This window comes from Globicephala melas, chromosome 1 (genome assembly GCF_963455315.2).
Source record: "Globicephala melas chromosome 1, mGloMel1.2, whole genome shotgun sequence".
In the NCBI taxonomy this organism is placed as follows: domain Eukaryota; kingdom Metazoa; phylum Chordata; class Mammalia; order Artiodactyla; family Delphinidae; genus Globicephala; species Globicephala melas.
In genome coordinates this window covers 72,348,386-72,363,283 of record NC_083314.1, presented here as the reverse complement: position 1 = coordinate 72,363,283, position 14,898 = coordinate 72,348,386, and the positions used below count along the sequence as shown (strand labels likewise).

At 52.3% G+C, this 14,898-nt stretch overlaps 2 protein-coding genes and 1 pseudogene across 3 annotated transcripts in view; 2 read left to right on the top strand and 1 right to left on the bottom strand.

Annotated features, from left to right (window-relative positions):
- KCNJ9 (potassium inwardly rectifying channel subfamily J member 9) overlaps window positions 1–14,898 on the top strand; it is a 56,018-nt gene that overhangs the window by 17,804 nt on the left and 23,316 nt on the right. The window contains exons 1-2 of one of the 2 annotated variants that reach the window (XM_060297622.1): window positions 11,643–11,769; window positions 14,727–14,834. The gene's annotated coding sequence lies outside the window, so the exon portion shown is untranslated. Of the gene's footprint in view, window positions 1–11,642; window positions 11,770–14,726; window positions 14,835–14,898 lie in introns of those variants that run through there. The other variant, XM_060297619.1, reaches the window with a different exon arrangement.
- KCNJ10 (potassium inwardly rectifying channel subfamily J member 10) overlaps window positions 1–14,898 on the bottom strand; it is a 30,695-nt gene that overhangs the window by 8,866 nt on the left and 6,931 nt on the right. The gene's annotated exons all lie outside the window — the stretch shown is intronic.
- LOC132594155 (mth938 domain-containing protein pseudogene) lies at window positions 4,748–8,838 on the top strand (annotated as a pseudogene).

Here is a 14,898-nt window from a genome sequence, read left to right as displayed (position 1 = left end):
TGCCATCATCCTTTGAAAATCTAGGGATTATCTCAAACTCCCCTCCTTCCTCATCTCATCTCAATATTCACTGGATGCCACGAGCTGTGGGTTACTTGTGTCTCTTCCCCTTCATTTCACTGTCTTACTTTAGGTCCTTCACACCTTTTTGCTGAATCATCAGCCTCCTACACATCTCCTGTCTCTATTCTTTCTCTCCCCAAATCCTTCCTACGCTACTACTGGATCACTCTTCCCCAGTTACACCTCTGATCACAAATCAGTACACATGTATCCACTTCACAAAGCACTTTCACATTTTATTCTCACGGAATTCCTATAAGGTATTAAGATGACAATCCTTAGTTTATGAATGAAGAAACTGAAGCTCCGAGAGACGATGTGACTTGGTAAATCGAGACCTTCGGCCTCCCAAACCTCTCTGCCTCCAAACTCCACTTGTCATTATACTGTAACTATCTCCAAAATCCTTCCCCAACTCAATCCCTTCGACCTTTGGGTTTAGGTTTGACAGATAATGTGTCCACTAGCCATCAAAGAGAAGCCAAACTCAGTCTGACACAGTTGCATGGTCTGCTTCTACACCTCATTCCGGCCTTATTTCCTGCCTCATCTCTCCTATGGCAAACTTCAGACAAACCAACTGTCCCCTGCTCCCTGTCGCATACACCCATGCTTTCCTGCCTTCACGTGATTGTTCATGCTCTTCTCTTTTCCCGACCTCCCTTTCTCCTTGTCTCTACATAGCCATGATATCTTTCAGAGCCCAGTTCAAATGACTCCTCTTCCAGGAAGCCTTCTCTGATCCGCATAGCCTTAAGTAAGGCCTCTCTTTTCTGAATATATGTATTATATATATCTCCATCTATATCTCTTACGGCACATCTACTTGGTATAGCATGTGTCTTCTACTACAAAGAAGCTTCTTAAAATAAGGATTCAGCCATAACACGTTTTGATGAGTCTGATATACGACTAACACAATGTATGACACAGAGTAGGTGCTCAAGAAGTAGTTTATGAGTGAATAAATGAGCAGAAGGGGGCTCCCAAATCACTCCAGGTGTAGGGGCCAATCTAAGAGCACTGGGAACGGACTCCATCCTCCAGGAGGACTAAGGATATGTGGAAGCTCTTGGCCTGGGTACAACAGATGGAACTTCACTCTGGTCCAGGGCCTCTCTCCCTCTGGGGCCTTCTCACTCCCCCTTCTTGTTTGTGTCTTCTCTTGATTTTTCTTACGACGTTTTCTCTTTTTCCTTGTATCCACAGAAACCCCACTAACTAATTATAGACACTAATAGATACACAAACAAACCAAATGTCCTCATCTGTAATGATGCTGCCCACCACACAGGAAGATCCATGCAGTCTCAGTTGTGTTTTCATGCATTTATACAATAGACATTTACAGGGTGCCGGATTCTAAACAAGACACTTGAATTATGGAGGTGAATTAGGTGTGGACTCTGGCCTTGAGGACCTTACAGTCTATTAAGGGAGACAACCACATAACAGGCAAGAAGTGATAAGTGCCGTGGAATAGGGACCCATGAAGTGCTGAGGGACTTTGCAAAGGGAAAGGTGACATCTAGCTCAAGGGGGTGGGGCTGAGAAGGTGACGAACGTGTACTGATTGAGAACCTGTTAGGTGCTAGGCACTGGGCTAAGTTGTTGGGGATATTTTAATGTTAGCTCATATAATTCCTCAAACAACCCTGTAGGAATGTTATTATCCCCATTTATTATCCCCACTTATTACTAGGTTGTTATGAGTAAGTCACAACCAGGAGTTGAGTTTTTTCCTCCATACCTGACTGTCTCACTCAGGGGAGATTATATAGAGGAAGGTGGCATTGGGACTGGGCCTGAAGGATAGGCAAGATTTGGACCCTTGGAGACTGGAGTTTGGGGGTGTCAAAGAGCAGGCACCTCCAGGGAAGGGAGCAGTACAAGCAAAAGGTACAGCATTGAGTAGATTCAGGGCCAGCAGGGGATAGGAGCCAATCATTTTGGTTGAAGTGTTGGGAGCACATGAAAGACTTAACAGGACAAATCGGGAAAACAATGATGGGCTCTGATCCCACAACACCCTCCTGCCTTGTGGCCACTAGAATGAAGGGTGAGAGCCACACGGCGTGGGTGTGGAGCCCCATGCCTCCCACAGGGACCAGATGCAGGGACTTGGCCTCCTCTTCATGGTGCTCTAGCCGCATACCCTTTCACAGAGCCACTGGGTGAGTTTTCTCTTTTGACCATGGAGTACTTCTTCCTGATGTTTGGTTCAAGGAAATGGAAGAAGAAAGAAGGAGAGCAACTATCATTTACTGAATGCCTAGTTTAGACCAGCACTTCACATTTTATCTTTGCAACAACTCTGGGGAACAGAGTTTTTATCTTCACAGTTACTTATGAAACTGGGGTTCAGAGAGCCCAGGCAATGCAACATATATGTAGCAGAGCTGAGATTAGTACCTAGTTCTGGCTGCATTACAAAGTCCTTTCCACTGTAGCTTCAGGTTAATACTATATACTGAATTTGCCTTTGATGAGCAAATTCCACACTCAACAAGCAGAGAAGATGGACACCTAGCGCATGATAGGAGTCTAGCAGGAACCAGCCAGGTGTGAAGAATTCACCAGCAATGACACCCAGGGTGCATCTGATGGTTAGCGGTGATACTCTTTTGTTATGACTGTTCCATCTCAGTGCTCCTCTCCTAGGTTGGCATGGCAGGTCTTTATCCTCCCCATTTCCTTCTCTTGGGCTCTGCTCCCAACTCTCTTCTCATCTCTTCTATCATCTACACTGCCTTGCTCGTATTTCATGCTGGCTGTTACCAAAATGTGTCTCCCTGATTCTATCCTCCTTTTCACTGTCCTCTTTGTCTTTTCACTCCCTGCACATCTGTCTGGATCATCCCTTCTTCCCCTAAGAGTTTCTTCAGCCTCCTAGAAATCTGATTTTGGAAGATGGTGATATGGAAGAATACTATGCTATCCATCAAATCGCAGCTCGGACCTTCAAATTCTGCGTCACACTGTATCTCCACCCATAACCCGAAGCCTAGGTGCCCGCATTAGTAAAGGCATTCTAAGCCCCACAACCTTCTATTCTCCCTGCTTCTTCCCTCCAGAAAAGAGCTTCTTGATTTAGGGGTTTGGAAACAGGATCAGAAAGGAAGGCAGTTTCTAGGAAGACAGGAGGCGTTCCCACTATAGCTATGAACTAATCCGATTATTTTAGGTTTGAAGGTACAGGAATACCTGAACCAGTCACTGGGGGGTAGAGATAGAAATAGAAAGTGGTAGTACCAGCTCCTTCTCTGTCCCAGTAACTGCCCATCATGCTCAAGTGCTACGTTTTGAGACAGCCCTGCACACAGAGAGGTTGTGAGCATGACCAGCTCCCGGGCCTGAGGCTGGGCTGGTCTCTAAGCCCACACTCATCTTAGACAGCTGAGCTAGGTACGTGTCCAAGCCTAGCATCCTGGAGACAGAACTAAGAAGGCAGCATTATCTGGTAGAAAGTGGGCTCGACTGGGAAGCAAGAGACTTAGGTGCCAGCCTCAACTCTGCCTCTGACTAAAAGTGACCTTGGGTAGGTGTCTAAAGCTCTTCAGCCATTATATCTTTAATTGTGGAAAAAGGGCATTGGATTAGCTCCACACTTCTCAAAGTAGTGTGCCAGGAGGTGTTCGGAACCACAGGATTAAATTTAATGTATTTTCCTGAGCTATCAATTTTACTCAAGGGTTTTGAGGGAAAATCTTATTTTAATATTAAACAAACGATGTCTGATGGAGTAGAATGAAAAATTTACATAATTTAAAAGACAAAACAGATTTCAAGGATGTCCAGTGTGTGGGAGCTTATGGCCCATCCCTGTGTCTTCTGGGGTAAAATTCCCTCTGCCCTTCACAACCTGTTTCTGGGTCAGGTTGGGAGGCTCTGTGCTTGAGGGTTTTCAAGGTCATTTCCTGTTTTAAATGTCCACATCCAGCCTGTGTCCCTCCCAATACAGATTCGTCTCATCCCTCCCACTGGCCTTGGTGGAGACAGGAGACTGCTACTCAGCCCCCTCTCACCAACCATATTATCTCTGTTTTGGATACCAACTCCAACTTGAATAGCGGCCTTGGAGGCCTCCAGGAGGAGATCAGCTGCACTGGGGACTGAAAAGGAGCATTTCTGGGCTCTCAAGTGTTCTTAATGAGAGAGGGGGGAAGAGAGGAGAAAGGAGACGGGTGTCAAGGAAGGCCTGGAAGAAAAGCACTGCGGGATTATGTAAGCCCTCAAGGTTGGGAGAAGAATGGAGTCGGGTTTGGGGTTCTTTTTCAACTTGATGGCTTTGTTCATTAATCTCCCTTCTGTCCTGCCCCAAAGAAAACAAACAAATAGAAACAGAGCCAGATGTACACAAATCTTGAGGTGGGGAAGAAAAGGGCCGTGTGTGTGTCGGGGGGCCTGCCTTGCCAGCTGAGTCACTGCTGCCTCTGCCTCTCACCCTCCAGTCTCCTTCCCCTTCCCTCCCATCCTCTAGCCTCGGCCTGACACAAGGCCCTGGCCCAAGGAAGAATAGGCTTTTCTTCCCTTGTGTCAACGTTTGGAAAGTTCTCATAGACTGATCAAAAGAAAGGATAAAAGCCTTCAAAGCGTTTCCTGGGAGCCTGTGACCTCCATCTGGCCCTTCTGACCCCCCTGTGTGTTTTCCGGTCAAGAGAGGGAAGAACACAGAGATGGGGCCATGTCAGATGTTCGCCTCTGTCCAGACACCACCCGTCCTGTCAGTGTGGGCTGATTGGGACCACTGCCCCTTCTTCCGCCCCAATCCCCAGGCAGTGCCTCTGTGCCCTGTGAGAAGGGAACAGTGTTCCTGCAGAGAACTGCCCAGAGTGGGGTACCTCAGCGACCCCCCTTTCCCCAGCTGGAGAGGGAGGATGACTTCCTGGCACACGCAGCCCATGGGGACTGCCTCTTTGATGCACCTGCCTCCTCACCCTCCAGCCCCCCCAGCCCCCCAGCACGCTCCCTCTCTGAGTCACCACAGCGGCCACAGCGCCTGCGCCTACCCATTGTGTAGGGCTGCAGGGCTGCACATCCTGGTCCTGTCTGAGAAGCTTGGCACTGTGCAGAGTTCAGCTGAGGACAAAGGATGCACCACTGCCTCCTCAGCCCCAGCTCCAGCCATCCCAAGAGCCTGCAGGCCTGGCCCCATCTGGGTCCTCACCCCAGAGGAACATCTCAGAGACATTAACCCATCCCTCCTCACCTTGACCGAAGAGCCAGAAAAAGCAGTCCAGGTGCTAAGACACGGCTGGAAGCAATGGCATTAGTACAAATAACTTCTGTTGTCATTGTTATTCTACTGTTATCAGTAAGACCTGCGACACTGAAAGGGCTCCCAAGCATACTGGGGGAGATTTCAGAGGGGCTGGGCTGGCGATGATCAAGGGGTCTGTTGAAGACCTCTTATTCGTGTGTCAGCCTGCTCTATTTAATCAGTCACCACCTGGCCTAGGCTCCTGGCTTCTCCATAGGGGAGAACCCAACTGATCCCCAAAGATACTGGTTGAGAGGATCACCCTAGTTGAGAGGTTAGAAGTATTCTTCCAGACAGAGCCCCCTAGGGAGAGTTCACCCCCATGCCCAGCTGGACTTAGTGGAGAGGGTGCTGGCAAGACTATACAGATGGCTGGAGGGGAGCGGAGGAGATGAGAGGGACTCCTGCAAACTTCAAGCCTCACCGATCCTCAGCCTGGGGCTGAAGATTACCTCCTCGCCACCAGGGGGCAGGGCTCCCCAGCCCCATGGGACTGCCCTTGCCCTGGCGGCTTGCCTTCTCCTGTCCTCTCCTGCCCACCAACCCCAGCCCACCCCCTTTTACTGTTAGGTTGAACCATATGAAATCACCAGTTTTAAAGAACGGGTCCCATGTCAGCAATATCAAGTGGTCCAATTTACCAATATTTAATAACAGTAAAAATAACAGCATCAGCCTCCTTCAGACTCCCAGGCTCTGCATTGATATGAAGCACATTAGACGCAATTCCACTTGATCCGCACAGCCAGCTGGTGGCAGTTAGAGCCGCAAGAATCTCTCTCCAAGGTCACAGCTAACCTTCCAATCATCAAAGCCAAGGGCGTTTTCTCAGTCCTCGACCCCAGCAGTCTCTCTGCATCATGTGAGACTGATGGCCAGCCTGTCTGCCCTGGACACTCTGTCCTTCGGTTCTTATTGAGATGTGGTGGGGATCCACTGATTTTGGAGACCTTGATTAGCTCATTAGTGGCCCTGCCACTTCTAGGCTTTGGGATTTGGAGCAAATCACTTAAACTCTTTGAGTTTCCTTTTCCTTTACCTGCAAAAAAAAAGGGGCCTAATGATATCTACCTCACCAGAGTGCTGGGAGAATTAGATAAGTGCACAGACGTACCAAGAGCACTGGGTGGGGTCAGCACTAACGGTGCAGAGTCTCATCTTCACTCTCTGACATGGTCCTCCAGGCTCTCTCCTCCCGGTCTCTTTAGGTTTGGTCCATCTCTCTTGCTGTGGTCTCTCGCGGGCCCTGAATTGTTGGTGTTTCTCAGGGATCCCCCTTGGCATCTCTAACCACTCTGCTCTCCCTTCCTCGGCTGTTTCAACCACTCCCACAGATTCCCCTCACCTCTGCCCTGTACAACCAACACTTACAGGCTCCCTCTAACTGGAGAGTCTAGTTTTAACGTGTTCAGACTGATATCCTCTCTACTCAGAAGGGAGTCTCTCCTGTGCTTCCCCTCTTGTTCCCAGCATCACCGTCCATTCAGTGCCCAGGCTGGAAACCTTAGAGTCGCCCTCGGTTTCTCTCTTGCCGCTCATCCAGCGGGTCACTGGGTCTTATCAATTCTGCCTTTGTGGGCTTCTCTCCAACTCCTTTGAGGCTGCCCTAGTTCTCTTTCACCTGAAGTGCTGCAATGATCTCCTGTCTTCCCACCCCCAGCCTCGCCTCCCTCACCTCCACCCCCTCAGCTGCCGCAGTGCCTTTCAACAACACAATTACATCCCATCGCTCTGGCTCTCAATCCTTCAAGGAGTTCCACAGCTTCTGTAGTAAAACCCAAACTTCTAGACATGGCATTCAGAACCCTCCACCATCTGATGCCACCTTGATTTCCAAAGCCTCTCCTTTTGGTACTTTTCCCTATGGACCCCATCTTCTAGCCATATAGAATTGCCACTGGCTCTTCAAACGCAGTCTGCACCCCACTTGCACGGCCCCATGCTTTTACCAAGCAGGTCTCTCTGCCTAAAATGCCCTCATTACTCTCTCTACGTTCCCGGGACGCTTTGCCACATCATCGATATAGCACGCCTCTGTCCTTGAGAGATGGTGAGCTCCTTGAAGGCAGAGACTACACCTCAGTTCTCTTGTCAAGCTGGTGCCTTTGAATTTAACCTAATTGATTAGTATAGAGGAAAGACTTAGACATGAAATCCCTGGTCTGATTCCAGGCTAGGGATGCCAACCAACTGCGTCTGGGCCGTCATTTACCCCACCTCCTGCCCTTAACAGATATCACTAATTCATCACAGTACTTTTTTCCTCACTGAACCTCAGAATCTTTCCCAGCATGGTGATACAGAGAGCCGTTTTCCATCCAATGCAGTTAGCCTCACAAATGAAACCTATTTGTTATCCTGGCAGGTCTGGGTCACAGCCAAAGTTCCCTATCTATCCTTCTTTCCCACTATTTGCCATCCAGATCTGTGCCATCTACTTGCTATGGGAACTTCAGTCAATCTCTTCATCTCTCTAGGGCTCAGTTTCCTCACCTAAGGAGGCAATAAAACCTTCCATTGTTTGGTTGGGATTACAGGAGATAAAAGTATGTGAAATCTGTAAGGCCTGTATGCAAACATAAGATATTATTATTAGCCTACTTTGCAGATGAAAGAAAAATAACTAGCAAATTAGAGAAACCAAGGCTCCGAGAGGTAAAGTAACTTGCTGATGTTTATTTAATGGCAAAGCCGGACCCTCTGTCTCCAAGTCCCGGGGACCTTCACTCATGCGGCCTCTCCACACCCACGTGGGCTCGGTGACGCTCCAGCTACCTCCTGCCTTATTTGTCCTTTCTCCAGGGTAACAGTGATTCATGCGGTAGGACTTACTACAGCCCTGGAATTGGAGGAGGCTTCCAGCCCACCTCCTTCATCCTACCTCCCTGTAATTCCATCATAATTCCCAAGGTGAAGCTCCCTCCAAAACCCATTCAACCTGCCGAGAGGTAGGAAAGGTGTTTAGTGAGGGATGACACACAGAACTCAGTTCCTACATCATGCTCGTTGGCCCCTTGCCCTCCTGCTTCCCCTTGGGGGCTCCAGCCAGCTGGCAGGCTGCTCAAAGCCCGGGATGAGGGGTAAAACACGGAGAGGTTTGGGATCGTAACTCTGAAAAGAGAGGGCATGGGAGTTCGGTTAAGTTCCTTCTTCCCCTGAAATTGTTTCCCTCTCCTAGGGGGCAAATGAAGGTACCAGGCTCTACTAAAATCTGTAAGGGCTGCAAAGTGTGGCCAGGGGGAAGTCAGGCTTGGGGCTGGAGAGAAACAAGAACTGAGCGTTCTCCTGGTGTGCAGCCTGCAGATGTGCAGGAAGTTGTCGAGAAAGGCGTGCTGACCCTTGTTATTGGCCAGGGGATGAGTGAGGCCTCGAAGGTACCCTCATCAACTGTGGAGTACCTCGGGAAACAAGGCATTGATGTGCGGGTCCTCCAGACAGAGCAGGCACTGAAGGAGGATAATGCTTTGGTTACCCAAGGCATCAGGGTGGGAGGGGTCTTCCATTCCACCTGCTGATGGAGCCTTAAGAGAATAACTCACTAAGAAATGATAAAAAAAAAAAATTAATTTTTTAAAGAGCCCAGGATGGCCAGGCCCCAGAAGATAAGGTTTTTGGGGTGGAGGCCAGGGAGCCACTGAGCTGTCACCAGATCTGCCACCAGAATCTGAGAAACCAGAGAGAGGCCAACCTGATGGGACCGGTTCCTTAGGGTCCTGGAACCAGTGGGGCTCCCCACCTGAGAGAAGAGAGGGAGGCTGACCTACCTCCCGGCTGAAGCCCCCTTCTCTATACCTTTTCTCATCTGTGATCTTAGAAGCTGTGTGGCTGTGATGAGGGAGGCCTTGGACCTAGTCGGTGGACGGTCCAAGAGGCAGTGTAGGTGGCGGGGAGGCAGGAGAGTTACCCCCTCCTGTCAATGATTCTCCTGTCAATCAGGAGAATCATTTCTGAACTGCTTCCTAGCCTGTGTTTTGTTCATCTTTGTGACCTCCTCAGTGCCTAGTATAGAGCTTTGTCTAAGTATTTTTTGGCTTAAAAGAGCCCATAGGATTGATATTGTACATTTCTTTTCCCTCCCTCAGTCTCCCTTTTTGGTATGTGACCTGCTTCATCCTTGGGAAGTCCTTCCTCCGAGCTTCCCATTAAAGCGTCAACCTTCAGACAGCTGCGCGCACTGACTCGGTCTCTCCATCCGCCTTTACTCCAGGCTGAAGAGCTGTCTTCTCTCTAGTTTCCCTCAGTTCTCACTCCACACTGCCCTCAGCCCACTGCCATCAACACTCTCGTGTTTCTCTCTCATGAGGGGCCAGGTGGGGGAGGGGCCAGGTGGGGGAGGGCCCACCGTGGGTACTCAGTGCTTAGCACGGAGCCTCAATGCCAGAAACCCAGAGCCTTCTGCAGGAGGCAGATCCGTCTTTCATCATGGGAAAGGAGAGAGGCGGAAAACTCCAGACCTGGACCCCAAACTGGTCCAGAGTCGGGCAACTGTGGATAGAGCTTCTCCCTGGACCGACCAGGTCCTCCTGGGAAGCCCAGTGCTTCCTGGAGCCCACGTGACCAAAGACAAGAGGACTGAGCTTGGGAGAAAGAAAAGTAGGAAAAGAAAGATGGAGGCGAAGTGGAGGGATCCCAACTCGTAAGCCCCAAGAATGACAGGTGGGACCGAGTATGTAATAAGCTGGCCTCTCCAGCACCAGCATTCTCGGTCCTCCACCCACCCCTCACACACAGCCTCTGCCCGCCAGCTACACTAAGCTTCTCCCAGTGCTTGAACAGGCCATGCCTTCTCTTACCAACAGTTCTTGGCAAACAATGGGGCCTCTTCCGTGAAGCACTCTTCCCCTCCCCACTCCACCTGGTCGATCTCTACCCTTCCTTCAAGCCTCGCCTTAGATGTCACTTTCTCTGAGAAGCCCTTCCAGACGCCCACAGCCCCAGTGTGAGCTGCTGCCCCTCTGTGTCCCCACGTGCTGCGGACTTCCCCACCTCAGCCCTTGTGCTGGGTTTCCACGTACCACGTCATCCTATCCTCCCTGAGAGGTGGGTAATGCCATTGCCTTCATGTGAATGTGTGGAAACCAGACTCAGAAAGGTTAGCTGACTTGTCCAGAAGGACCACGAGTAAGGAAGAGGTGACTGCAAGTTGAACCCAGGCCCACTTAAACTGCACTTTTCATCTGGCCACCATATCATCATGGCATGTCGGCGCTGGGAGGCCCGCATGGTCATCCTGTTCAACCCCTTCATTTCACTGAAGAGGAAGCCAAGGTTTAGCAAAGTTGAGTAACTTTCCCACAATCACACAGCCGGCTTATAGCACCAGAATCAGAGCAATAACCCTGACTTTCTTCTTCATCCCAAAGCTCTCTCTTCCTACCAGATCTTTTCTTAACCCTGGGGTCCTGAAGGGCCAACCTGGGAGCATTATCCACTGAGCTCTTCCCCTCCAATCAAAGCCCCAGCCTAGGGGTGTCCAGTGTGCGCCTCCCATCAGCAGGCCTCAGGAATCTCCTTGCCCCACAGCAGCTGGCCCAGAAATATGACAACAAGAAGAGCTAGAAGAAACAGCAGATAGCGGGCCGTTGGGAAGGGGCAGATTCAATGATGTTCTCTGCTAGGGGCTGTGGAAATGATCAAGGGAGTTATCTGAGACAGCTGGAAGTCCATGGCCCACAGGGGCCCTGAGCCCCTTTGGAAATGTCTCCTAGGCCACCCAACCTCTGTTTAATAGGCGGCTAAGCTGGGCCTCTCTTTCTCATCGGGGGAGTGAGTCTTCCACCTCTTTCCATCCTTCCCCTTTGCCTGCGAATCCCTTATACCCAGGAAATGCTTCCTGCTAAGTCAAAACTTACTTGCTGCTGCCTAAGGGATTTGTTCTTATTTTTACCCTTGGTGGAGATGGAGACCCATAGGCACCCTGTGCTTCTGAGCATATTCAGGGAATTGAGCCACCTTCCCCGACAGGGGTCCTCGCCACTCCCTTTCCTTCTCAGGTTCCACATTTGAAGAGCAACCTCTGACCCTCACATAGAGAAGCCTGGCCTGGGGGTAGGGGCGGCGGGTCTACTGTCACCCTGGGAGGGAATCTCTCTGCCCTTCCCCAACTTTCCACTTATTCCTTATCCACATTTCTCCTTTGACTAGAAGGATGGGGGCAGGGGTGGCCCAACGACACTGACTAGATGCAGAACTAGATTCAGAGGTGGCTGTCTCACTGTCCCCCCCACCCCCACCCCCCACCCCCCCGAGCCTGAGTGCAGCTGGAGGGGCTGAAATTGTCCTTTGGCCAGGCCTCATTCTCCAACAGGGGACATTTGGAAGGGCACTTGGAGTCCGAAGAATACACCAGAGGATAAGGGCTGGGAGAGGAGTGTTCCTGCGTGGAGGAAAACAGATGGATGACGCAGCTTCAGCAGAATCTGGCAGCCAGCGGGGGAGCGTGCTAGGTGAGCAGTGGGGTTAAGGCATAGAAGGGTCCTGCAGGGGGCTTTGCAATTCTGATGTAAGGGAAACATCATGGAGATCGGCATTCGATAACATTTGCAGATGAGCAAACCAACATCAGCTTAGTTCTCCATCTAATGGGGTTTCTGCAACTGTGACCCCATCAACCACCCCAGGCCCCAGCACACCATCGCGCAAGCAGCCCTCAAATCCTCGGGGTCCTGGTCCTGGTAAGCCCTCCATCTCTTCCCTTTTTTTTTTTTTTTTTTTATCTTTTATTATTATCTCTTCCCTTTTTAGGGTACCTGCTCCAGGCTTCCAGAAGATGTCCCAGACCAGAATAGTAGGAGAGGCGTAGACATGCCCTATAGATCCTTATACAGACATAGGATATTAACAGGGAAGGTCAGAGCCGGGTGTTGTGAAGGACTTATAATCAACAGAGATCTCAAACTCCAAACCCTGGCCAAGAAGGCCATGGGGCTCCTCTCTCCAGTGATCCATCAGCGGTGGGAATGGGGCCCATGGGAATGTAGGAGACGAAAGGAGGTAGGCTCACCCTGCCTAGAGGCAGTCAAGGGTCAAGGTGAACTTTTGAGTTTCTTTCTGGATGCAGAATCCTGTTTAAGGTCCCTGTACCCATTGTTCTCCCCCACTCCAACCCCAACATGCCCCCACTCTTCCCAAAGAAGGTGGGCAAAAGATAATTCTGTGAAAATTCCACATGGGTTGGGTCATCTGAGTGAAGCCAAGAGGCATAGTGACCCCTCCCCCGCAAAACACAACCCAGAAAAACACCCAGCAGCAAGAGACTTCCATTCGAGAATGGAGTCCCAGTCTTGCCACCTGGATATGTCATGTCACCTGTCAGAGCCCTACTATAAAACGGGGAAATGATAACGAGGCCATCTACCTCACAGGGTGGTGAGAGGCCGTGACCCTGAGTGCACTGGGCAGATGCAAGGGCTGGTGGCCCTGGGCTGGTGGCCCTGGGCCGGTGCTGGGGCAGGCTGGGGTTGGTCATTCCCGCATGACTCCATTCAGTGTGTTTGGCTCCGCTCTGGGGCGGGGGTCCTGGCTCACCAAACCTCTCTGTGGTCTGTGGGATGGGGGGAGGGGCGGGCGTGCTCACGGTTCAGCAGAGACCGTGTCCGTGGTTAACGTATAAGCAAGTGCGGTCTGGAGCAGCGGGACATTCCCCGCCCCAGGGCCACATTCTTGAGGTCACAACAAGTGCAAACTTGTCATAACCTGTGTTGGAGCAGCAGGGGGCAGCGAGGGCACGGGGTGGGGGGTGGTCGGGGGCTGGGGCGCTGGTGCTGAGCCGCTGGAGGCTGGAGGCTGGCGGAAGGGGTGCAAAGGGGATGGAGGGCGGGTGTGCTGGTGCATATGCGAGTGGCCGGTGCGGGTCTGTGTACCTGAGTTGGCCTGCTGGGTCTGGGCACATCCGCTCCGGCGTGCGTCCGGGAGCCGTGTGTGGGGCCGCATGCATGAGCGTGTGCCTGTGTGTCTCTGCATATATGAGCCTCGTGGTGGGAGGAGGAGGAGAGGCGGGAAGGCACGGGCCGCGGCGGCCGGGCATGTGGAACCGAGGAGTGGGCAGGCTGAGTGCCCCTTCCCCTTGGCCGGCCTCACGGAACCTGCATTCCAAGTCCATCCACAGACCGCCCCACCCCCGCCCCCTGTAAGTCGGGGCCTCTCCCGGCCTTGGGCCCATCTCCCCAGCCTGCCCGGGGAGGAGGGGGGGAGGGGTCGCCTGCCCATCCCCCCTGGCTCTGGCCCCACTCCCCCAAGCTCGCTGGGCCCTCCGGACACTGGGGCGGGTGGGGGTGGGAGCGGGGGGAGGCTCTGAAAGCAGGTGACTGTTTGGGGGAACTCGGGGACAGAGCCCCCATTGTGCCCTACCCGGAGGCGCCTCAATGGAGCTCTGGGGCACAAAGGGGCTTTGACAATGGGCAGGACATTAGTATTCAGAGCCAGCCCCTCGGCCCTCTCCCTGTCCCACAGCCCAGGGGCGGGGGCTGGGGGGATGCTGGCCTGGCGGGTGGAGGCAGGGGGTGGGGCAGGGCTGAGACTTAAGAGATCTCAGCCCCCGGGGGCTCCCCTGGGGACACTGCCCAGGAGACAGGGAAGGGAGACTAGACCAGGGCCCCCAAACCTGCCACAAGCCAAAAAGGGCTTTCCAAATGGAAAAAACCAGGGGGACTGGGAGGGATGGGGGAGGAGGGGCTGTGGGAGGCCAGGCCCCTTCCTCCCAACCGGACTCTGGAAAGAAGCACGTGGTCAGCCTGACCCCACCCACTTTGGGCCTCAGTTTTCCCATCTATTCTAGGGAACTGTGTGGGTGGCAGAGGAAAAACTGAGCAATAGACAGCAAGGTCTCAAACCTAAGCCCGCCCCGGCTCCTCAGGCTCCTCAGGCTCGGGGGCTGCTGGTGGGATCTGACCCTCCAGAATGCTTCTGCTCAGGGTGTGTGCTTGGGGTTTGGGGTATTTAGGCTTCTGACGAGGTGGTACCTGCAGCCCAGCTCAGGGGGGTTTGGCTGACAGGCCAAAGAGCCAGGGCTGGCTCCTCCCACCCTCGCCCCTGGTGTGTTCGTCTGTCTCCCCATCTGCCTCATCCCCACCCCCACTGGCACCCTTCCCAAGGTGCACGCACTGCCCGTGGTGCCACAGCACAAAGGGCAGGGTCAGGAGCCACCGGGAAAGGGACCCGGAGCCTGGAGTGCTGGGAGACTGAGAGGAGGGAATGATCCAGGAAGGGGCTGCAGGCAGTGAGCAGGAAAGAGACACCCCAGGAGAAGCAGTGTTGCCCCATCCCAGACTTCCTCTGCCCTGGGCCAGGAACCCTTAGGAGAGAGGGCTGGGGCCGCTTTACAGAACTGCTCCCCACAAGGCAAGATGGAAAAACTTTCTGGGCTAAGGAATGCCTTCCCCTGGCTTGCTTTCTCCTTTTTCAGTTGCTGTTGAGGTCAGGAAGTCCCTCCCTGCTACCCGCCCTCAACTCAAGGCTTCCTGCTCTACTCCTATTGGCCCTGGATGGTACACTTGGGATTGCTGGGGGAAAGGTAAGTTCTGCTCCCCTCCTCTCAGGACCTTGGGTTTTTTTTCCCCCACTGAAAAAGTCTGGTG